This window comes from Coenobita brevimanus, chromosome 116, assembly GCF_032717465.1.
Source record: "Coenobita brevimanus isolate Jiangsu-jjx chromosome 116, ASM3271746v2, whole genome shotgun sequence".
NCBI lineage: Eukaryota > Metazoa > Arthropoda > Malacostraca > Decapoda > Coenobitidae > Coenobita > Coenobita brevimanus.
The window spans coordinates 7,246,964-7,261,409 of NC_137069.1; positions in this window are offsets into that span (position 1 = coordinate 7,246,964).

Consider the following 14,446-nt stretch of genomic DNA (forward strand, 5'->3'; position numbering starts at 1 on the left):
GGGTTGGTTATATGATTTCCACCAAGCGTTGTATATGGTTTCCTGGCTTACAGGAAACCATTAGGTTTGTCACTGAATGTAAAGCCACCTTAAAAGGAAAGAGAGTAATAGAAAGTGACAGGAAACATGGGAGAAGTAGGAAGAGAGGAGGGCAGGCACATTAAAAGAATGATAAAGGTGAAGGAAGAAGTAGGCTGTACTACATCAAGTGAGTGGATGATGGTGAGAAATAGGAAGACAGGAGGGCAGACGCAGAAAAAAATGATAAAGGTGAAAGAAGAAGTAGGCAGCACTTCATCGACTGAGTGCATGATGGTGAGAAACAGGAAGACAGGAAGGCAGAAACAGAAAAAGAATGATAAAGGTAAAGGAAGAAGTAGGCAGCACTACATCAAGTGAGTGGATGATGATGAGAAATAGGAAGAGAGGAAGGCAGGCACAAAAAAAATAATAATAAAGGGGAAGGAAAAAGTAGGTAGCACTACATCAAGTGAGTGGATGATGGTCGCCACCACCTACCACGTGCCCTATAATTTATTCTTGATTCTGCAGACAGTTTTTTGTAGTTTTTTTTTCTTTTTTTTTAGGCTATGTCCACACCCCGAAGTTCCAAATCCCTCCAAAGCAGAATAACATCGCCTACTCAGCATGGTATTAATGCAAAAATGAGTGGCCTGATGGAAGGAGTTAAGGTCTTTTTTCTTTTTTTTTTCCAAGATTTAAATGAAAAAAATGAGTCTCCTGGTTGAATGGTTCTTTTCTTTTTTTACGAAGATTAAAAAAAAAAAAATGAGTCGCTTGATGGGAGGAGTTAAGGTATTTTTTTTTTTTTTTTTTTTACTATTTGACCTCTCTTTTCTTGGCCAAAATGTTAATGGAAAATTATTTTAATATTTTTCTGTCTCACTTTAAAATCGTCTGCTGTTTACTGGAGTGAAAACACACACACACACACACACACACACACACACACACACACACACACACACACACACACACACACACACACACACACACACACACACACACACACACACACCGCAGTCAAGGGTTTAAAACAGACTATATAAACATGTTTTTTTGTAACCCATGATAAGAGTGTAGCTTCTCTCTCTCTCTCTCTCAGGAACATTTTCACCTGTCATACCTTTCCTTCCTTCTCTTTTCCTCCGTTATATTTTTCCACCTCTCCTCCTCTCTTTTCAGTTCCCTCTCTCTTTCTCCTCCTTTTTCCCATCTTATTCCACCCTCCCTCTCTCTTTTCTCTCCCTCTCCTTCTTCTCTCCCTCCAACCTGACTCTTCTTCATTAGCCTGCACCTCTTCACCCTTTTCTAGGCTCGTCTTCTTCCCTCCCGCCTTGAGTGTTGACAGGAGAGATCTTTCTTCCGCTTTCCTCCACCTTTCCTCCTCCTCCTCCATCTCTCCATTGCTTCCTCTCCCTCCCTCACCCCCTCCTCTTCCTCTCGGTGTCATCTTCCTTCTCATGATTTCCTCTTCCATCTTCCTTTTCACTCTTCATTTTCTTCCTCCTCCTCCTCCTCCTCCTCCATCTCTCAGTTGCTCCCTCTCCCTCCCTTTCCCCATCCTCTTCCTCATGGTTTCTTCTTCTTTCTTGTCATTTCCTCTTCCTCCTCTTCCATCTCCTTTTTCACTCTTCCTTTTCTTCTTCCTCCGCTACGTAAGAAGCAATTTTACTCCACGTTGAGTATCACTTCCTACAGGTGAGCTTGTCAGGTAAAGGTAGACGGAAGTGGCAAAGATTTTAATTAATCCTGTTCGAAATAACTTCTCAACGTATTTTTTGGCGATTTACATTTTATTTATCTTTTTAAACAGAGGAAGGAAAAACGAATGAAATAAAGCCAAATAAATATAGTAAAGCATTCCATGGTTGAAAGATGTAACCCCTTCAGTCCAAGTACTTATTTTATTAATAGATATCCCCAGGCGTCCTAACACAACCTTGATTTTGCAATTATAAGTGTTAAAATATTTTCTCCAAACTTCACTTCTATACCCCTTTCACTCTAACTTGGCCTAAAATTGACCTCTCCCCATTTTTATTGCCGTTTTAGCAATAGAATAACCGCAGAAAATTATACTAGTCATGAAGAAGTGCACAAATATTGTCCTGTTCTGCCACTATCCTTCATAAAATAGGTTGCCAGAGAATGAAAATCTGAGCTAAGTTAAGGTGAAATGAGTATAGCGTTTCTTCCTAATCTTCAGTAAAAATGTATATTATTTAGCTTTATTAAAATCAAAAATAAAAGGAGTAAAAAATGAAGGGGCATCTGTAGGACATTAAAGAAAAAAAAAACAGATTTGGTACTTAATATGGGGAGGGGGCGAGTGTGTGTGTGTGTGTGTGTGTGTGTGTGTGTGTGTGTGAGAGAGAGAGAGAGAGAGAGAGAGAGAAAGGGGGGAGGACAGGTGGTGATGAAGATAGTGAGGAAAGTAGGAAAGCGGAGAGGCAATTGGAGTGAAATTGAGAGAGAGAGAGAGAGAGAGAGAGAGAGATTGATCCTTAAGAGGTGGTCATGTCCTAATGGCCACTAAGAGCAGGATGAGAGAGAGAGAGAGAGTTACATAGAGTTACATAGATACACAGACCACACAGACCTTACGGTCCCTACGAGGTGGTCCGGCCTTAATCCTAATATAGTGCATAGGAGCAGGAGAAAAGGATAGCACAGCAGAAGGCTCTCTCCCCCACCCTCCAGACCCTCCGGCATTTGCCGTACAGGAAACAAGAGAGGAAGTAATACTTTGCAGGAATGAAAAACCTGAAGGAATTTTATAGGATCGGCAGAAAGTAGAATAATATGGTAAAGGAAAATTTGGGCATACGGCCACATACTTACTCTATGCATGCAATTTTTTTTTTTTTTTAATCAAAAGATGAATAGAATGTTTATCTATTATTTATATTCTATAATATTGTCTGTGTCTAATAGACACATGAATGCAGACGCGAATATGCAATAATTGCTCCATCCTAACTAAACGATACCAATTGCGTCGAGATACATGTCCAGTCTCTTTTTAAACATATTTATGGTACCACTTTCAATTACATTCCCAGGGAGTTTATTCCATTCGCTTACAACAGAGTAAGTGAAGAAGTTTTTGGTTGTCAAGATTAGCCCTCCTTGCTTGCAACTTCATACCATTTCCTCGAGTTACAGTCTCGGCAATTACTGTGAATAGCTTGTTTGAATCAGTATTACTGAAGCCTTTTAGAATCTTAAAACATTCAATCAGTTGTCCCCTGAGTCTCCGTTTTCTAAGAGAGAATAGGTTTAATTCCTTGAGTCTCTCGAGGTATGGTTTATTCCTCAGGGACGGGATTAACTTGGTAGCCCTACGCTGGACCGCTTCCAGTATTTCTATGTCTTTAATTAGGTGAGGCGCCCAAAACTGCACTGCAAACTCTAAGTGTGGCCTGAGAGAGAGAGAGAGAGAGAGAGAGAGAGAGAAAGAGAGAGAGATTGATCCTTAAGAGGTGGTCATGTCCTAATGGCCACTTTAAGAGCAGGATGAGAGACAGACAGACAGACAGACAGACGGGATAGATAAAGAAACAGGGTGCGTTGTTGCCCAGGTGAAAAGAGAGAGAGAGAGAGAGAGAGAGGGGGAGAGAGATAGAGAGAGATTGGTCCTTAAGAGATGGTCATATCCTAATGGCCATTAACAGCAGGAAGAGAGAGAGAGAGAGACACACACACACACACACACACACACACACACACACACACACACACACACACACACACACACACACACACACACACACACACACACACACACACACACACACACACACACACACACACACACACACACACACACACACACAGACGGGATAGATTAAGAAATAGGGTGAGTTGTTGCGAAGGTGAAGAGAGAGAGAGAGAGAGAGAGAGAGACAGACAGACAGACAGACAGACAGACAGACAGACAGATGGGATAGAATAAAAAATAGGGTGAGTTGTTGAGAGAGAGAGAGAGAGAGAGAGAGAGAGAGAGAGAGAGAGAGACGGGATGTATCACGAAATAGAGTGAGTTGTTGAGATACTGAGGAAAAAAAAAAAAAACATATCAGCGATGGAGGGAAATAAATAGAAGGAATGAAGGAAGGAAAAAGGAAGAACATAGGTTAAAGGATAATGTTAAAAGGAGGGAGAGGAGGGCAGGGAGAGCCTTAAGTAAGGGAGAGTAGCAGGTAAGTGAAAAGGTGTAAATAAACTAAAAAAAATACGGCATAAAGATGAATTAATAAGGTATAGTCGATTTTTTCCACAGTGAACCATGAGGCAACACACATTCTGAGCCTCTTGTCATAGTATATCGCTTGTTGTCCCCAATTTTAAGGTCCATCTGGAGACCGATGACCTGTGGCGAGTGAAAGTGACCTGTCCAGACCAGCCCGTGACCTTGAATCCTGTCTGTGAACCGATAATGACCTGTTGTGATCAGAGAGTGAAAGAAACGTGTACGAAAATAGAGCCAGAAATGTTATGTGTGGTTCCTTTGTTTAAACACACACACACACACACACACACACACACACACACACACACACACACACACACAGACGGAGACAGAGAGAGGGGGGGATAATTAACCCAACCCAACTTAGCCTAACCCACCCAAACTCTGTGGAAATTGGCCATCATAGTCCAACCTGACCTGCGTTCTGTTGTTTGTGATAACTGAAAAATCGTGAGCATACTGTAAGAGAGAGAGAGAGAGAGAGAGAGAGAGAGAGAGAGAGAGAGAGAGGAAGGGGGAGGGAGAGAAGGTAGATAAGGAGAAGAGTGAGAAGTTGGAGGAGATAGGAGGTGAAGGGGAAAGTGAGAGAGACAGAGGGTGCGGAAGAGGGGATGTGGGGAAGGAGAATGGTGAGGGGAGTGGGGGAGAGTTGGGGGTTTGTGAGAGGTAGGTGAGAGAGAGAGAGAGAGAGAGAGAGAAAGAGAGAGAGAGAGAGAGAGAGAGAGAGAGAGAGAGAGAGAGAGAGAAGGAATGAAGAGGGAGGGAAAGAAAAATGCGAAGTGGAGGAGGAGGAGGAGGAAGGGAAAAGAATTAGAAGAGGTGCACAGAGGGAGGGGGGGATGGAGGGAGGGAGAGAGAGAGAAAAAAAAAAAAGGCAGGAGAGGTGGAAAGGAAGAGAGGAAGCTTGAGAGAGAGAGAGAGGGGGGGGGGGATTCTGGCTTTAAAATATGTCTCAATTTCCCCTTAATATGAAGAGGAAATTGCATGTGATAATACCTGTGACTTCTCATTTTTTACTCCCTGAGCCTCTCTCTCTCTCTCTCTCTCTCTCTCTCTCTCTCTCTCTCTCTCTCTCTCTCTCTCTCTCTCTCTCTCTCTCTCTCTCTCTCTCTCTCTCTCACACACACACACACACACACACACACACACACACATAGCTTATGTACTGTAATTGTGTGTGTGTGTGTGTGTGTGTGTGTGTGTGTGTGTGTGTGTGTGTGTTTGTGTGTGTGTGTGTGTGTTTGTGTGTGTGTGTGTGTGTGTGTGTGTGTGTGTGTGTGTGTGTGTGAGTGCGCGTGCGTGCGTGCGTGTGTGCATTCATGAGTGCGTGTGCTTCAGTGTGCGTGGACGGCCGCATATATCAGTGTGTATTTATAGTCCATAAAGTAAGTGTGATATCTTGCCCCAGCAACTGTGTATATAGTTCAGTGATGTCAATACAAGGTCGTCATTATTCACACCCATTTACCTTCGACCCACTACATGCCTCGGAACATCGCAAACACATATTCATTCAAACAGTTCCCGTGTGTGTGTGTGTGTGTGTGTGTGTATGTGTGTGTGTGTGTGAGCTCAACATTGACTTTTTAAACTGAAGGTGTTGGATATTGTCTTCATTAACCCCATCTCACCTAGGACGCTCTTCTCAACATATTGGAATCGTCTGTTTACTTTCTCACAGTTCTTAATCAGGTCTTTTCATCTCATTAAAGTTGTAGTCTTAGTTGTACTGGGTTTTTCTCAACACCTCTTCCTTGCCCATTTACTTTACATATAATACTGTTTTTCCCATTTGTGTCTTACCGAGGAAAACTGTGTGTACTATTAAAGTTATAGAAGAGAATATCAGTGTATAACTCAAAGTCAAAGTCATTTTTTTATTTGTCAAAGTAATATACGTTTAAAATACAGACATATATTGTATATACATGGAAAAAAAAATATGCTGGCCAGGTTTGTTGAGCCAGTGGCTCTTTTATAAACATAATAAGCTTTTAAAAGTATCTTGATTCATCTGTCTCTGACAATACAAAAATATTTAACTTATGAAACAAATTTATATACATTTCTTAATGTTTAAGAATCTACTTATAATTTTATGTTTATTTGCCTGTTTAAAGAAGCTAAGATTATTATTGATTTTAAGGTGATAAAGTAAGCAGTTCCACATAACTGGTCCTGCACAGTATACAGTATACGACGTTTGCTGGTAAGTGTTGTAACCGCTGGGATAATGCGATTTATTTCACGGCCTCTTGTGTCATGATTGTGACTTGCATATTAAAACATATTGATACAGCAGTTCAGTCCATTTAGAGCCTTAAATGTAAGAAGTATGCTAATATATTTAGATATTTGATCAATGTTTGAAATTATTCAGCTCGTTAAATTCATTACTGGTTGAATCATATTTTTTAAAATAAGAAACCGTTCTTCTTATCCATTTCTGCATTACAACCAAGGGTTTTACAGGCTTGACTCTCACCTGCCATACAACAGTACCATATTATTATAAGATGTGGATTTACTAAGGAGTGGTACACACTTCAAAGTGCAGAGGACGTAAGCATTCCACGTGTTTTATACAATATACCACATGGTTTGGCAATCTGATTGTTTACCTGCAGTGTATATTGCTTCCAATTTAATTTATAGTCAGTGGTGACACCCATGAATTTAGATGTAAATTGTTTGTTTATAGTATGACCTTCAATTACTATCCGTTGTAAGGTTACAACTTCAGTCGTCCTATAAAAGTGCATGTAGTGAGTCTTGGATATCTTAAGTACTAATTTATTTGCAGTAATCCAGTTATTTAATTTTTCAAGTTCAGTATTTAATATACTAAACAGGCTGTGTACATTTTCATGAGACATTAATATATTCGTATCATCAGCGTACCGGTACATAATACGATATATTTTAATTTGTCACTAACACTGAAAAGATCGTTAATATGAACTAAAAATAGCAAAGGGCCCAAGATTGACCCTTGAGGAACTCCTGCTGAGATATTTAAGTAACTGGAACATTCTTGGTTATAAACGACATATTGTTTCCTGTTACTCACGGGCGCACCCGGAAATTTTCTAAAGGGAGGGGGGGCCTGTAGTGAGGTGAGGTCAGGTAATCCGATAATTACAGGGAGGTCACATGCGGGTTTAGAGTTAGGGAGCTGCTGGCTCATGTGTTACTCTTTGTTTGTACTTGCCAGTTTTTCATGTTTTGCTGTTATCGAAATAAATGTATATAAATTTTTAAAGGACCCAGAGAGCTAAGGGGGGGCCTGGGCCCGGTGCCCCCCCCCCCTCGATGCGCCCCTGAACAGTGTAAGGGGAACACCAATTACACCATTATATTTCAATTTTATCAAGTAGTATATCATGATCTAATGAATCAAAAGCTTTTTCAAAATCTGTATAAACCCAACAACATGGTCTTTTCTTTCCAATGATTCACTGATTATATTTATAAAAATTAGTAAAGCCGTTTCTGTTGATTTATTCAGAAGAAAACCATGCTGCTGGGGATTAATGCGATTATTACCGAGAAGGAAAGGGACAAGAGTCGAACATATAGCTCTCTCAAATAGCATACTTATTACAGGCAGAACCAATATAGATCTATAATTGCTAAAGTCTCCTTTTTTTTACCAGCTTTCTAAATTGGAGTAACACAGGCAATTTGAAAGTGTCAGGGAAAACACCAGTTTTATGATAAATTAATAATATGGACTACAGTACAGCCTAATAGGGATAATTATATGAGAGCGAGATTTAACTATAGAAACAGGAATTTCATCACAACCGGAGGCAGTTTATCTCAAATTACTAATAATATCTAGCATTTCTTGAAGAGTTACAGGGGAGAACCAAAGTGATAAGTCTGGTGGCAGAGGAAGATACTTAATGAAACTTATCCTTCCCTGACAAACACCTTGTGATATTGACCTGCTAATGTTTACGAAATGTTTATTGAATGCATTATTAATGTTCGAGATATTATCAACATTCATGTCTGAACTATTGTGGCTGCAGTTATTTTCCCTACATAAAATTTCATTCAAAACCTTCCACGTGTTCTTAGGATTTCCTTGTTCGTTGTTAAGTTTATTATGAAAATAGTGTTTCCTTGCTTGTCAAATAATTATAGTTAACTTATTGCGAAGACAAATGCCCCTATGATTACCACATTCTTCTTTTTCTTTTGTACAGTGGAATAATTATACCTGGCTTCCAATCCTCTGGGACTCTATCTTCCTCCCAGGCCAATTTGCATATATTCAACATCCATTCTACTACTATCTCTCTTCCATGCCTCAGCATTTCACCACAAACTCCATCAATTCCTGGGGCTTTCCCCATTTTGACTTTCTTCATTGCTTCCACAACTTCCATCCTACTGATTTCTGCCTCTCTTCTCACATCACTCCGTCTCCCAGCCATTCCCCAGCCACTTATACTTGCATTACTTTCATTCTTTATGTTCAACAACTCCTTAAAATGTTCTCTCCATCTGCTCACTTCTTCTCCCTTCTCCACTAGTGATCTACCATTTTTATCTTTCACTCCCAGCTAACCTCTTTGGCACCCTGTCTAACTCTCTTTACCTCTTTCCAGAACATTTTCTTACATTCCCTCCACTTTACACTCAAATTCCTCCCAAATTCCTCATCCACCCTCTTCTTACTCTCTCTTACTAATCTTTTCACTTCTCTCTTCCATTCTACATATACAGTAACTCTATTTTCCGTTTCTCAACTTTTTCCACTCCCCTGTTTCTCATCCACTCACTATATGCTTTCTTCTTTTGTGCCACAGCCTCTCTCACCACTTCATTCCACCATGCTGGTCCCTGCACCCCCTTTCGTCTTCTCTTCACCCCACACACCACCTCACATGCTGCACAGATTTCTTCTATGAATACCTTCCACACATCTTCCACGTCCCCCATCTGCTCCAGTCCCTATGAACCCAGTCGATTCTCCACTTCCCTCATATATTCTGCCTTTTTTCCATCCTCTTGTAACCTTTCCACCCTGCTTGTAAGAAATACTCCCTCCTGTCCTTCCCTTCTTCTATTTTTCCATTTCATTTGGACCTTGATTCTGACCACCACAAGAAAGTCCACTCCCCCAACCTCTATATGTACTCTTGCATCCATTACACATCATCTCATATTTTCATTCACACACACATAATCAATCATTGCTTTCCATTCACTCAGTTCACCAACCACCCTTCTCATCACTCGCCACATGTACATATGGATCATTTTGTGCCTGAAGAGGGTATTGGCTATCACCAACCCCCTCCCGGCACAAATGTCTATTAAAGCACTGCCATTCTTATCCATCTCTGCACGCACACCCCACTCACCAACTACTCCATCCACCTTCACAGTCAATATTTTGCCATTCATATCTCCAATCAAAAACACTCCCTCATTCCTTTTCAAACTTTTCCATGCACACTTACACATTTGTGCATAACTCTTCTCTCACTCTGCTTGTATGATCTTGCGTTGGTGCATACATGCACACAATCGCCCACATTTGTAGTCCAACTTTCAATCTTACCCACACAATCCTTGAGCCAACAGATCCATACTCTCTCATCTTCTCCTTCCATCTGTTACTCACAACAATACACACTCCTTCTTTTGCCCTCTCATTCTCACCTACTCCCGCGCATATACTCCATCCAAACTCCCATTCTCTCACACTTGCACCTCTCCATTTAGTCTCAGTTAATCAACATACATCCACTTTCGCACCTTCAAGCACCTGGACAATCTCTCTTTCGCCTCATCATTTGCACCCCTTACATTCCATGTAGCTAACCGTACCATGTCCTTTGTTCGGTCCTTAGTAGTAATTTTTTGGTCAGTCCTGGTCCGAGGCTTCTTGCTCGTATTTTTAGTTAGCTGTTTTCCGGGGAGGGGCACTAACCCTCCGCCAACCCACTTGTTGTCACGTAGGGAACACGTGTTGGTTGGTTATAAGGTTACCACCCAGCGTTGTAAATGCTTTCCTGGTTTACAGGAAATCATGGTTTGTCTTCTTAGTGTACTAGGAAAAGTATATGGTAGGATACTTTTTGACAGAGTTAGGGAAATAACAGAGGAATTAGTTGGAGAGGAACAGGGAGGTTTTAGGAAGGGAAGAGGTTGTGTAGATCAGATATTCTTAGATCGTTAGTGGAAAAGTTTCCAGAAAAGGGAAAGAAGTTGTACTGTATGCGGCCTTCATGGATTTGGAGAAAGCATATGACAGGGTGGATAGACAAGGGTTGTGGAAAGTATTAAGAATATATGGAGTAGATTGGAAGTTGTTTAATGCCGTGAAGAGCACGTATGAGAGTGCTAAGGTTGCAGTGTGTGTGGATGGTGAACTGAGTGAATTTTTCTATTTTAAGGTTGGATTGCAATAGGGATGTGTTAAGTCTCCTTGGTTGTTCAGTCTGTATATGGATGGGGTTACAAATGAGATACAATGTAAGGCAGTGGATGTTGGAGTGGCCCTAGTGAGAGAGGGCAGTGTTTGGAAACTCCCTGTACTTTTGTTTGCAGATGATACACTGTTGTTAAGTGAAGACGAAGGGGAGCTGCAAGGCTTGGCGGATGAGTTTGGGAGAGTGTGTAAGAAACGGAATCTGAAGATGAATGTAGGGAAGAGTAAAGCTATGGTCTTCGAGAGAAGTGAAGTCAGTGAATGTACAGTGAGGCTGGATGAGGAGGAAATGGATAATGTGAGTACGTTTAAATACTTGGGTAGTGTGATGAGTAAAGATGGAAGTTTGGAGGGTGAAGTGCTTGAAAGGGTACAACAAGGAAGAAAGGTTGCTGGTTCCTTGAAAGCAGTGATAAGAAACAGGGAAGTGCGCATGGAAGTGAAAAAGTTCCCATATGACAGAACTGTGATAACAACTCTAACGTACGTTAGTGAAGCTTGGACCTTGTTGGAGGGACGGAAGTTAAGAGTGAGAGCAGTGGAAATGAGTTATATGAGAGGAGCATGTGGAGTCACATGGAGAGACTGACAAATGAGGAACTGAAGGAGCGTTGTGGTGTGGATGTGGATGTGATAGAAAGCCTAAGGAGAAGCACACTGAGGTGGTTTGGCCATGTGGAGAGGTTGGAGAGTGAGAGACTGACGAGGAGAGTGTATGTGAATGAGATGGAGGGGAGGAGAGGGAAGGGGAGGCCGAGGATGAGATGGAAGGATGGAGTGGAGAGGTATATGAGAGAGAGGGGTGCCAGCTGGGAGCAGGACAGTGAAATGGCGAAGGACAAGACGGCATGGGGCCTTTTTTTTTTTTGTGGCCATCCCTTACGGGATTTTAAGGCGTCTGGCAATAGATAGATAGATAGATAGAACTTTTTTTGGTATGTCTTAAAACGAGCATCAAACGTATTGGGCCATTTACCAGCGAGCCTTGCCAACCTATTATTCTCGCAGATCGAGTCTCTAATTCCTGGGGTAATGTAAGGCTTATCTAACTGATCCCTTTTTAGGGCAAACTTTGTTTCTGGAAATGTTAGTTCAAATATATCTCTTAATTTCTGATAAAAACAGTCATATGCATTATTAGGACAGGTTTTGGAAAAAACATAATCCAATTTTGTGCCATTGAGTTTCAAAATTTGTCTTTCTTTCGCATGGAAAACATCCTTTTATGGACCGTGTGTGTTTGTTGTTGTGTACGTCCAGTCGAAACATCGAATTGCCAGAAAACAGGAAAGTGGTCACTGATAGTAGAATACATTATATAGTGAGATTTATTATACATAATCTGGTTAGTCCATATACTATCTAAAATTGTTGCAGAATTCTGATAAATGCGTGATGGTTTGGTTATTGTGGGAAAACATGAATGGGAACATATTAGGGTTACGGAATCTGTCGTAGGCATATGAATATTATTCTTTAAGAGATCCAAATTCCAATCACTCATGAAATAAATCTGTTTAAATTTTTGTTCTGTAATGTAAATGAATACGTCATACATTTTTGACAAAAACTCCTGTATATTACCATTGCTTGGGCGATAAAAACAAGTAGCAAATACTTTACCATTATTACCGTTCAGACACACTGACACACTCAAGACAAGACTGTGAACGAAACATGCGGTAGGCGAGTGCTATTAATCGAGCTACACACACACACACACACACACACACACACACACACACACACACACACACACACACACACACACACACACACACACACACACACACACACACACACACACACACACACACACACACACACACACACACACACACACACACACACACACACACACACACACACACACACACACACACACACACACACACACACACACACACACACACACACACACACACACACACACACACACACACACACACACACACACACACACACACACACACACACACACACACACACACACACACACACACACACACACACACACACACACACACACACACACACACACACACACACACACACACACACACACACACACACACACACACACACACACACACACACACACACACACACACACACACACACACACACACACACACACACACACACACACACACAATGTGCGTGTGGAGGGAAGAGGAGAGAGGGAGAGGGAGAGGGATAGGACAGAAGAGAAGGTGATAGAAATAGGGATGAGGGAAGAAAAAAGTTGAGAAGGCTAAAAGTAGTAGGAAAGGGGAGAGGTATGGGAGGAGGAGGAAAGAGGGGAGGGAGGAGGCGAGGGAAGGGAGAGGGAAAAGGAGAGGAAGGAGAAAGAGGGAAGACAAATAGAAAGGAGGACAAAGGAAAGCAAACAGCAACAGGCCCTTTGGACTTTAAAGGCTGCTTGTTGCAAATTTGACTATGACTACGAGATCTAATTCTACATGCTGAAAGATAAGGATAGTAAAGCAAGAAGGCTCCCCCCGCCACCAAACCCTCCAGTTAAAACTGGCAGGAAAAAGTGAGAAGGACCACCATGCAGCGTGGAAAAACTTACATCGAAACTTCATAGGAAAGACTGAAAGGTAAAAGTTTTATTCTATAATACTTTATCTATAAGCTACTAGTTCAAATAACCTGAAAGAGAAAGTAATAAAGTAAAATGAATAATCAAATAAATATATAACTATATATATAACTAAGGCATGACATTATGTACGGATACGCTGAGTTAACGGGGCGTCTGTAGACACAGTGTGGAAATTACACGATGTGGATGTTCAGGGGTGGTGTGGCAGGCTTGCCTGGCGCTTTTAAGTTAGACGGCAGTCAGTCAGGCCCCAGCTCCATTCACTCCATTTGGACAAGGAACTCTCCCATGCTGGACAAGTACACAAGTCACCTCCTGAAGCAGTGACCCCTGGTACATTAAAAAAATCCCCATGGTGGTCACCTAGCTAACAGGGACCCTCAGTGATCCACAGCCCATCACAGGTCGAAAGTAAGAGTAGTGACCGTTAACTCAGGGTTATCTGTACAGATCCTAGTCTGTGCTTATACTATATTTGCATTTAATAAATTGATATATATATATATATATATATATATATATATATATATATATATATATATATATATATATATATACATACAGTATAAGGACGTGACGCGACGCTATGTATGGGTGTTATGTTTACGGGGTGTCTTGTAGACAGGAGGGGAATGAACTTTCGCGTAGCTGGTACAAGCAAGTCTGTTCCAGATATTTACGACTATGTTGGAAAAGTATTTTGCTTCGTGGGATTGGAAATGCTTTCCCATAATTTTGTAGCCATTACTCATTCTTCAGGAGTGAACTTACTTAGCTAAGGGTCAGACAGCAGATACTTATCCATGCGATTTTTACAGGTTAGTACTGTGTCACAGTTTCCTACATTGGTGGGCAGTTTGTTTCATATATTTACAACTCTGTTAAAGAAAAAATGCTTAGCTTCATGTGACTGAAATCGTATACCAAGTATTTTATGACCATTACCTCTAGTATAGTTTGAGTGATCAACTGTTAAATATTTACTGACGGCCATTTTATCGTGTTCTTTTAATATTTTGAATAATTGAATTAAATCTCTTGGTAACCAGCGTTTAATTAGGGTAAAGAGATTCAGGGCTTCTAAACGTCCCTCGTATGGTTATTTCACAAT